The following is an 11,127-nucleotide window of genomic DNA, read 5'->3' on the forward strand; positions in this document are numbered from 1 at the left end:
TGAAAATTTAGCTAAATAGGTTGTGTTTTTCTTCTTGTGTCTTTGCTTTTGCATGGGATTGAGGACTGATTTATTAATTTTTCATTATTCATTCCCTATGATCAAGGGGAGGGAAGAAACTTCCTCAATCTGGACACTAAATTCCTAGCCTGCTATCTATCACAAATCTTGGGTACGTGAGTAGTGAAAAGCTCTGACAAAACAAGGCATCTTTAAAACAGTGATTTTAAGCATAAAAACAAATAACTATGTGGCTCAGAGGATGCCAACAAGTCATAACATGCACAAGGGAAGAAGTACTATTAGTGGATCCAAAATTAAACTTTGTTAACCATCAAATTATTAATTCATTAGTGTTACATTGTCCCACGGTTAAATTTGAACTGGATAAGCATTCAACTCCCAGGCTGTCCAAAAAGAGAGGCAGAGTTGTTTTGCGCGCATTGCAGCTTATTACATACCACTGTATGTACTAGTTTATGGCAGTTTTAACTTTAAGCCCTAATCATTCAAGCTGATGGACAGTGGACAAAAAGCTGTGTTTGTGTGAATAAAAACTGCACCAACAGAAGGGGCAGTGCCAGGACATTATTATATGAATAAAAATTGTGTTGGGGGGGGGGGGGCTGATATATGCTAGGAAATTACCAACTAAGAGGAGATTTACTTGAGTTATTTATGTCTAATTTTGTAAAAGTTTGGACAACAATACAAAGAATAGTTCTTATTTTCATTTATTTTTAAAATTTGTATTAGGTTAATTTTGATGTGCATCAAAAAGATCAAATAATTTCGGTTTGATCTATATGATATATATTTTTAATTCAATTATAAGTTTTGAGTTGAAAGTACTCAATGAAATGTTATTGAATAATGTAAAAAATAGGTATAATTAATTTGAGTCAATAGGAAGAAAGAAGAGTGTAATTTGCAACGCAAGAACTTGAGCATGTGATTTTGGAACTTTGTCACGTTAGTCCGAAACCTATCAAGGTAAGAGGAGAGTTTCTTAATTTTTCTTAGGTCTAAAATCAGTTATAATTTATTTGACGAATTGCAATTTTTATTGTTAGTTTTTTTTTGTTTTTTTCGTCAACTTTATTCTAATAAATTAATTTAAAGTATTTTATTTTTAACTATTAAAATATTATAAATTTTATTTTTTGTCGTTGAGTTGATGTGACATACTAAAATAATTTCATTTTTTATTTTTAATTTTTTACTTTTTAGTAAATTTTATCTTAAACTTATTCACTTTTTAGCAAATTTTAACCAAAACTTTTATGCTTATGTTACCCCTAATTACACTTATGTTAGCTCAACAACTAAAATTCTTGGTAATTTCTCTCTTTCTCTCCGTCCCTCAAAACTGAGTTGTTTTGATTCTTGCTTGCTATATCTGTGGTGCCAATTTCTACACCTTTGATTGTAAGTGTTTTCTCTATTCAAGGCAACCAACAAACTTGATAATTTATAATCATATAATGATAAAGAGGGAACTAATGTTAGAATCAAATAAAAATGTTAGTATTTTTCTTCCTCTGATTCTGGCTCCGCACACACAGCACGCTCACTAACCACACTCATTGGCCATTATTAACTAATTGAAACCACAGGATGTAGTAGGAAGATTGAGATTAGTTAGTTGTGTGTTTGGATTTTTATTCACACAATTTGGATGTACATCCAAGAAGCAACTAGTAGTGCGTGTTTGGAATTTGGTTAAGACGAAAGAAATTATATTTAGATTGTAAAAGTTATAATTGTTAACTTTTGACATTGGAGACTTAAAATATTACATTTAAAACGTGAAATCAATCAAACTAGCTTGTAAAAGTATGGTTAAATGAATGTGGTTAGGAGATATCCTGTTAAAATTGATTAATTATATTTTTTAAATAAATATTAATCATTAGTAAAATTAATAAATACATGAAAAAGAAAAATGATATTTGACTTTTAAATTAATAATCATTGGCAATTAGTTTGATTTTATTCATTGGTAATTGAATTTGAAAAGTCAAAGGCTATTGAATAGTGTATGAGAGACGAGAGTGAGACAGGAGGGTAATTTGGACTTTGGACATCTGCATTTGGGCCAAATGATGAGGCCCACAGGCTGTTGGGTGGACCACACAGTCCAGAAATCCAAAGCATCCTAAGATGGCTGAGCACGTGTGGTTGGCTTGGATGAGTGAGTTGAGGGATTTAGAACTAGTAGTAGTGATTGAGTGCAGAAGAAGCTGCTTAACATAAATGGGATTTAGAATTAGCAGTTCCTCCTCTTCATCATGCTTTTGTTTGCAACGTGCGCTTCTTCCTCCGTTAACAGCGATAGCCACTTCTACTCGTGCCTTGAGGAGGAGTAATTGCATACCAAGTTGTTCAGTATCTTATCAAAAGTTTGTTGAGTTTGCATTGGATGAAACCAAACGCCACACTCACTTGATCCCTTCGCCTTTACAGGTTTCTCTTATTCCTTTCTCTCTCTCTCTCTCTCTCTCTCTCTCTCTCTCTCTCTCTTTCTTAATTATGGCCATTTTCCTGTATGTGTTGGACCTGGAATGGTTGATTAGGGTTAGTCAGTTCCATTCTGGTTTAGAACTTTTGTAATCACTCGTTTGTTGATATTGAAACCCAAGCCAATGTGAAATTTCCGCTTTGTAGTTTTTTAAAACTTAATTTGCAGAATTCTTCAAACCAAATTTAGGCAGTGTTTGGTATGTGTGTCAGCTGAAACGGACAAAAACATAGTATGTGAATTTTCCTTTTATGTTTCATTTTAAAAATACAACAGGACTTAAAGTTGAAACAAATGCACATTGGGGTTCTATAGAATGGGTGAAATCAAGGAGAACTGAACGAAATGCAACATTTCATTCTGTTTTGTCCATATACCAAATGCTACCTTACCTTACTGATGCATCTGTACATAATCGAGGCAAATTTTGATAAAATACTTTTTTTCTTTTTTAGATGAAAGAGTTATATGTTAGGTCTTTTTGCCAACATATGTGACCTTTTTGCTTTATAAAAACTAATAACTAATAATTTTTTATTGGTAGGCCTAAAACTATAACTATAGTAGACTTACCCTTTGGCCGACCCTGAGTAAGAAGAGAAAAAGAAATTGATTGAACTTCTCTACAAAACAAGTTCTCTGGGTTAGTGCTCAAAACCAAGAGATTATTACCATACATTGGATGACAGTGTTTAATAAATATAAATGAAGTAAACAATCATTTTGGTTTGGTCAATGTTTAATAAACATCTTCCATTTATTATGGAAGAAAAAAATGAGATGAAAAAGAGTTTTATTATGACTAAGTGTCATATCTTGTCCTTTTATATTTTTGTGTTGCCCTGTTGAGGATGTGGTGTACTGTTCCAATCACCAAGTTTCAGCTTCTCAGGATAGAACTAGCTCTTCAATTAATAAGCTGTTAACTTCTTTTTTTTCTTGTTATTGAGTTATTCAACTTTGTATTTCGTTTATATTTTGTTATAGTATTATTTTAAATTTAGTTTTATTGAACACATAATTGCTTTGCAGATTCTTAGTTGTGAATTTCGGTCCCTTGTTGTTCCCGACTCCTCTGCTTTGTTTGTTTAATTTGCTCTCCACCATTACTTGTGTGCATAGATCTTCAATCTACATTTTTGTGTGCTGTCTTGCTAGGAAAAGTTCAGTTTCATGAATTCCAAGGATGTTAAAGGAAGTTTTAGTATGCTATCATTTGAAGCTGCAAAAATTAGGCTTCTACGAAGTTTGATCATTCAGACAGAAACAATGCAGGTGGTTTTTTTTTAATGCCTATCAATTATCAAATTGATATATGGTTGGTATCTACTACTGTCTTAACAAAATATGCCTTTGTGTAGTACCTTGTATTTTATTACAGCAATAACAATTTCAAAATTTGACTTTGTATTTATTTCTGCCAATCTCAGTTTTCTTTTTCCTTTACCAATAAAGGATCTTTCATCTAAAACAATGCATGTTAACAGAATTAGTAAGCATCCTGTTGTATCTGCTTCAATATGCAATCTCTGATCCCCATGAGGTATAACACTTGTCAGAATATCTCATAACATCAATATTATATCTTGGAATATTTTAGAGTATCTTAGAAATTCTCTTAGGATTAGCTTATGTGATTTCTCAGTTTCCATTTTCCTAATGTTTTATGTTTTGCAATTCTATTTCAACAACACAAGAAAAAAATTGACGTGTCATTGCTGAAAGGTTCTGCTGTCTTTTGTGTCATGTCTGTGGAAAGGTTATTTTACAATATGCTTACTGCCTCTCTTTTTTGTCTTCGACTTCTTGTGCAGGTTTTGGATTTTACTGTCTTTCCAAAAGCAGAATATGATGTCCCCATATTTTGTGCTAACTTTTTCACCTCTGCTAAAACAAACATTATTGTGTTGTAAGTTATCATCTTCTTCCGCTGTTGCAATCCACTTATATAAATGTATAAAGGATGTTCTACTCATATTTTACTTTTAGTTGTGGAAAAGTCTAGCAATTTGGACTATGTTTGCAATTTTTAAACTTATTCCTAAGCTGCATTTCAGCTTATGGAAATTTATGCATGGGAATGCAATATTTTCCCATCCAAAAAGAATTTACCATTAATAATGAAAACCTATCTTGGGTTGCTTTGCAAATCAAAGTGGGAATCATCCAGTTTTAAATCTAAAAAAATAAGCCAGCCTCTGATCTATGTGAATATATACTTTCAAGAGGTTCACACAACAGAGAACTTTTATGTCTTCATTTGGGTGTGGTAAATGCATATGTTTCATTGCCTAGTAATACTCACCAAAATAGGTTATCAAGTATCAACTAGTCTCAGCAACAGGTATTTTATTGTACTTGGTAAAAGAAAATACCATATTTCATTAGGTGTAAATTTACTTGCATAATCACTTGAAGAGGATGTTTCATTCTTTTGTAAAATAGGTTCATGTATCTTTTATGGTATATTCCTCGTCCTTCCAAAAAAAAAAATGGTATATTCCTCGTTGAATAAAAGCATGCATTTCCAGACAAGAAGATTGATTGTGGAGGAATTGTCCACACGATGAACCAAACGGAGCTTGAGGGAAAGAGTGAAGTTATCATTTTAGGAGCAGATGTCCTAGATCTCAATGTTAGTTTAAGCAAGAGAAATAGTAGTTGTTTTACTCCAACCCTTTGGTTTTCCTATGAACCTTGAAAAAGATGAAGTATAGCCCTAATCAGCTATTTCATTCTCTTTAAAATGTGGTCTTGAAACCATAGTTCAGTAAATTTTGCTATATTTGTCATCTTAAGATATCATATGTCATATTCTATGTAAAGGAGATTTTAGCATTGAAAGCATCTTTGATTGACTTCTTGAAATTACGTTGTATGTACCAAAAATGTCCTTGTTGGCCATTGCTTTTCATTTTCTTATGTATTATAGCTTTACAATAAAAAAATAGATCTGAAGTTGATGTATGCTTTAATTTGAGTTTGTAGGCTTTTGGAAGAAGATTGGTATTGACTCCTCTTCATCCAATCTCAGAAAAAACTATTTGGTGACACTGTTATAATAAATGAGAAAAAAAAATGTGCCTTCATCAGTAAATACAAACTCAAGGATCTAATGTGTGTGCTGTATGTCTACTAAAATTTTCCACCTACTCAGCTGTGGAAGAATATTATAGTGTCATCCTTTTAGATAATCTATTGTTAGCCTTCTTAGGTTGCATTACTTATCCCTCTATTTAATTGTTTTTAGTCATATTGTCAGTGCATGTACTTTATATAATGGTACTCGGGAGTTGATACTTGGCCAAAATAACATAATGAAAAATACCATGCTTTACCTAGAAATAAAGCCTAAAGCAAATCTATGTGACAGTCTGTAGTTCTCATTTCTCCCCAATAGTGTTTACACCTTAAACGTTTTAGAAATCTAATATTTGTTCACTGACATTGCTGGTAATGTGCAAAAGTTTTCCCCCACTGTTCTATTGATAGCTTCAAACATTTTTTAAGAACAAATTACTGTATGTAATGCAGAGCACTAACCTTGAATTAATTATGTCAGGGACCTTAACCCTGTGCATGATATCATCAATCAGTATGAGTACAAGGAGAAGTACTTTAAAAGCTTAATTCCTCTTGGCCTTAAATATGCTGAGGTAACTGCAAATATTTTAGCGAAAATTATAAGAATTATTGGTAGAAGTATTTTCAGTTTAGAAACAGTTAATCACTCGACTGCATAACAATGTGCAAAGTTTTGTTAATAACAGCTACTTATTGACATGATTAGCCACATGAATGATGCATTGTTCTAAAACTGGATATACTTTTAATACGAACTCTATATGTTTTACTTTTCCATTTAGTATTGATTCATTAAAGTCCTCATCATGGATGCATCTCTGTTTTTCTGTAAATTATAGAATTTTTTTCTTAAAGGACCTAGTGTGTTGACTTAACACAGACTTTATGCAGCTTTTTCCATGGGGAGGGAAGCCACAAGTGAGTCCATAAAATTTTTTTCGCCAATTGTCATCTGGACAAAGTTTACCTCAAACCCACAAAAATATGATATTTTGTATTCCGCATTTAGGGAATATTACAAGGTAATAACCCCAGCATCATGGTCAACTTCTTGAATGACTATTCATATTTTGCCAAATACTCTCTCCATTCCTATATATAAGACCTTTCAACTAATTCACACTCTTTAATAAAATTGATTAATGTAGTTTGTGCCATTAAATTTGTCAATAATTATACTATTTTCAAAATTTCCCTTAATATTTTTTAAATTAATCATCTCTCCCTTTCCACTTAATTTCTTCTTCCCTAATTAATTAATTTTTTGGAGATAGAATAATGATTATGTAACTTGTGGCTACTCATCTTCTCCAATCATAATATGAGAAAGAGTTTATCTTATTAATTTCCCGCATTTTTATTTTTTTTTGCTAAAAAGTTTGTAGTTAGTTAAGGTATTTTAGGAAAAAATAATTTATACAAGAGACAAGTAGAAAATGGTCTTATAAAAAGATACAAGAATTTTCTGAAAATGGTTTTATATATAGGAACGGAGGGAGTATAATATATTTAGTCTACTTTAATAAAACTGACCTTGTACATGTGTAATTTTTTTTTTATCTTGATAACTGTTACCCTGGCAGGTATGGTTGGAATTGATATGCAAAGCAGTTAAAGAGACAGATGAATCTCAGATTTTCCACAATCTCGAAGCACAACATAGATATCTGACATGGAGAGCTGAAAAGGTAGTTCACAGTTGCTAAAATTTTCTGGCAGCCAATCATAAATATGATTGGTGATCTAGCCATAAGCAAACTTATATTTGTCCCTGGTATAATTGGTTTAGGATTTTTTAATTCACCCAGGATCTTCACTCATTTAGCTAGCATCGGTTGAAGATAATTTAGATGATAATATTAACAAAGATGGTTATGCTGAATTTGATGTCTTCAAAAAAGCTACCTAACTTATTGTTTCTAGAGCGATGTAGAAAGCTATTTTCTGCATTCAAATCTCAACAATAAAATTGTCAAATAAGTTTGGAATAAAGTTTTGAACTTCAAACTATATAGAATATATAGGGCCTGTCTGGATAAACTTATCCAAAAACACTTTTAGGTAAAGAAAATAAGGAAAAATGAAAAGGCTTCTCCATAATCTATTTCTAATTCAGTTTTACCTTTTAATGGACCTGGTTCATGGACATACTTGAAAGTAGGATCCAGGACGAGGTGTTTTGAAGAAGCTGATTGGTGACACACTTGCCAAGGTAGGCCAAATTTGTGGTCGATTTATTTAATTCCTCTACAACCTAGTACTACACATCCTCACTTCCTGTTTTATACTAGGATATGTTGAGAAGCTTTCTCTTTAATGGAGTCGATGAACTTGGAAGCAAAACATTCAATGATTATTTTCCACAGTACTGCTGTCAAGAGGGAAATCTAAATAAAAAAGGCAATATTATTGGGAAGTCCTTTGAAAATCGCCCTTGGAATGCTAGAGGAGAATTTATTGGTAACAGATTTTCAAATTGGTTCTGCATATTTATCTATGGCATTTTGCATGTATATGTTCGCTTATTACTTTAAGTTGCTTAACTGGCAGTTTGATTTGAGATACGACAGACATTAGGGCTTGGATTCTATTTTTCATGATTAAGAATGAGATGATTTCAGTAATGAAATAGTTGTATCTTTTAGCAAGTTTCAAATACTTTTGTTGAAGCAAGCACTTACAAGCATACTATATATAGCACAAGCAATCTTCAGAATTATAATGTTATCTGTGGGGTGCTTGAAAAAAAAAATAGACTTGTGAGAAAGTAGTTCACAACTTTTATAAGTTTTTGTTTTCAATTTATTTTAATAAGATTTACAGATAAACTTGTTAAAATAAGTTTTTTTTTTAACTTCTCAGTAATTCTGTTAATTTTATGAACAGATTTTTATTTGGTAAGAGTTTATTAAATAAGTGCTTAATGAAATTTTTTATTTTAATGCATCCTTAGTTTATAATTTTTAAGGATCCTTCAGCTGGATTGACGTTGATGTGTAGCCTGAAGGCCAAGGCATACTTACCGCGGTGCTGACATTTGATCTTTGGAATATTTTAGGTGAATGACTGTATACTGTAGAAGCTTGTGCACACGTTTGCAGTCAAACTTTTAATAGGCATGCCACTGGTTAAAATTTCGGCTATAGCGGTTCTGCAAGCGTACAAAAGACCGCTGCAATTTTTGTAGACAAGTTATGCTATAAGATGCTTGTAATACATATGCTACGTCGACACAAATTTTTGCATGGAAAAAAATTTCTGTAACAAATCTCAGGCTCAGCACCTATGGCTGTACGTGTTTGTACATTCGTATTGAAAGATTCTAGTTATATAACTGTAGCTATGTCCGATTAGCTTCAAGTCCTAGAAATTTAAATGTAGTACTTTACCATGCAGTTTAGATTTATTTGTATAACCCAAAAATTGTCACTCGATTCAGTTTTTGGGTTAAATCAAGAATTTGTTGGATACGATTGGGCTATGTATTCGGCATGCTGGCTAAATTGGGTCTCTTTGTAATTTGGGTATTTTGGAAGTTGTGAATTTCGAGTTGATCCACCTGTCTCATTTACTTAAGTTTCAACCTCAAGCCTAGATTATGGGAAAGGTAGTTCATAAATTATCTTTAACGTTGATTCTTAATTTTTGGTTTACTAGAACAATTTATACATAAAAAAAAGGATTAATAGCATGTCTAACCATAATTTTCATTATTTTACAAATTTTACTTTAGGGTGTGTTTAGGTGAGAGAATTTTCAATTCTGAGAAATTTTAAATTCTAACAATTTTAAATACTTCAATTGAAATTCTTTTATTTTCAAAATTTTGTGTTTGAATAAAAAAATTAAAATTGTGAGGGTGAAAGAAAAGAAAATGAATGCAAAGAGAAGAGAAAATATGATTGGTGTGCTTCCAAAAAGAAGAATATTGATGCGGTATAAGAAGTCGCAGGAGAACTGGGACATGGTGACATACACCACCACACTCACTCAACCATAACATTCAATCAACGATGCAAGACATGGCTCAGGCCCTCCACGTCGGTAAGCACCTCCACGGTTGCTCCCCTGATCGACGCTCCGTGAGTTCAGACGATGTTTCTTTAAGAAGAGGATCATTGGCGTGAGAGAAGAGTCACGCGTTCAAGAACGAAATTTTCGAAACTTTCAGGTGGAAGGAATGATGAAGCTTATAGAGGAAATACCTGAATGAAGATTCTTCTATCAAGAAGAGAATTTTTATTTCTTACATTTTATTAGGAAATTAAAATTTCATATTTGTAGTTGTTTAAAAGTTTATTTTAAAATTCTAAAAATTTAAATTTTTCATAAATAACATCCAAACAATGAATTTTATAGTAAATAAATTCAAATTCTCTAATAATTTTTTTTCATCAGTTAAAACTCTCTATCTAAACACACTCTTAAAGTATTTTTTTTTATTTTATCATTTAAGATTTAAAATTTTTATGCATTTTACTGATACTCACGTGTCACTACAAAAGGTTATCATTTTTTTTAAAAATGAGGTTGTTTTATTATCAAAATAACAGATAAATGCAAAAAAAAAAAAAAACTCAAGTGGTATAAAAAATATAACTTGAGTGGTAAAATGTGAAAATTAAAAAATTAAGTGATAAAATTTTTAAAAAAATTGATTGATAAAATTTGTAAAATGATAATAATAATTGAATGATAAAATTTGCAATTAATCAAAAAAATCACATAATTGTAAAAACATCTGTCTCCTTTTTTTTCGTTGAAGTACACCTTTACCAAATCTTACGCTATATGATTTTGATCATAACATAAGCGCTGATGTGCATGTGAACCTAACTTTTTTGTCACTATTGTACAAAGCATGTTGTGATTGCAATTTGGAAATGTCCAAATCATGGTTTAAGTTAAAAATAAATAGATGTTTCTATCAAAATATAATTCAAGATTTTTCAACTGAAATCTAAATAAATTGTTTGGATACCTCTTAAAATCAATTTTAATTCCCAGAAATTATGATGAAAATTTTAAAAAGTTGAAACAATTATTTGTTGCTTTGGCTTTTAACTTGATTTAAAAATTGATTTTGAAAGAATTAAAAGGTTAATTCAAACACACACAAAGAAATTCATTTTCAGATTCGAGTTTCACTCGTCGGTATCATCATATGCGGCAACCCAACAGGCAATAAGATAAGAAAAAAGTTTAATGGACACCATAACTCTTATGTAATACCTAAAAAGTTTAATGGAAAAAAATATAAGTATAATAAGATTTTTTATATGATAAGAAGAGAAAAATAAAAGGCATTGGTCAGACAGATATTTATATATATATCATTACTCAAAATATAATTTCTCTAATCCCCCATGTCGTTTTTAGATACCTAAAAAGACAGAAAAATAGAAGAAAGAGAAAGATAGGCTATGATAAGTAAATACAATATGGTAAGAGAAGAAATAGGAAAAAAATAATCATGGATGTCATGTTTACATGATTGGGGGGCTGTGAAGTGCAGGACAACA

At 31.3% G+C, this 11,127-nt stretch overlaps 1 long non-coding RNA gene across 1 annotated transcript; it reads left to right on the forward strand.

Annotated features, from left to right (window-relative positions):
• The first annotated feature begins 2,175 nt into the window (after positions 1–2,175).
• Positions 2,176–9,161, forward strand: LOC100794847 (phytochromobilin:ferredoxin oxidoreductase, chloroplastic-like). Its single transcript, XR_417825.4, has 9 exons — positions 2,176–2,466; positions 3,680–3,796; positions 4,336–4,430; positions 6,084–6,177; positions 6,497–6,627; positions 7,189–7,293; positions 7,767–7,817; positions 7,897–8,065; positions 8,664–9,161. It is a non-coding gene; the product is annotated as a phytochromobilin:ferredoxin oxidoreductase, chloroplastic-like (long non-coding RNA).
• Positions 9,162–11,127: the final 1,966 nt, after the last annotated feature.

The sequence above is a fragment of the Glycine max genome, chromosome 14 (assembly GCF_000004515.6).
Source record: "Glycine max cultivar Williams 82 chromosome 14, Glycine_max_v4.0, whole genome shotgun sequence".
In the NCBI taxonomy this organism is placed as follows: domain Eukaryota; kingdom Viridiplantae; phylum Streptophyta; class Magnoliopsida; order Fabales; family Fabaceae; genus Glycine; species Glycine max.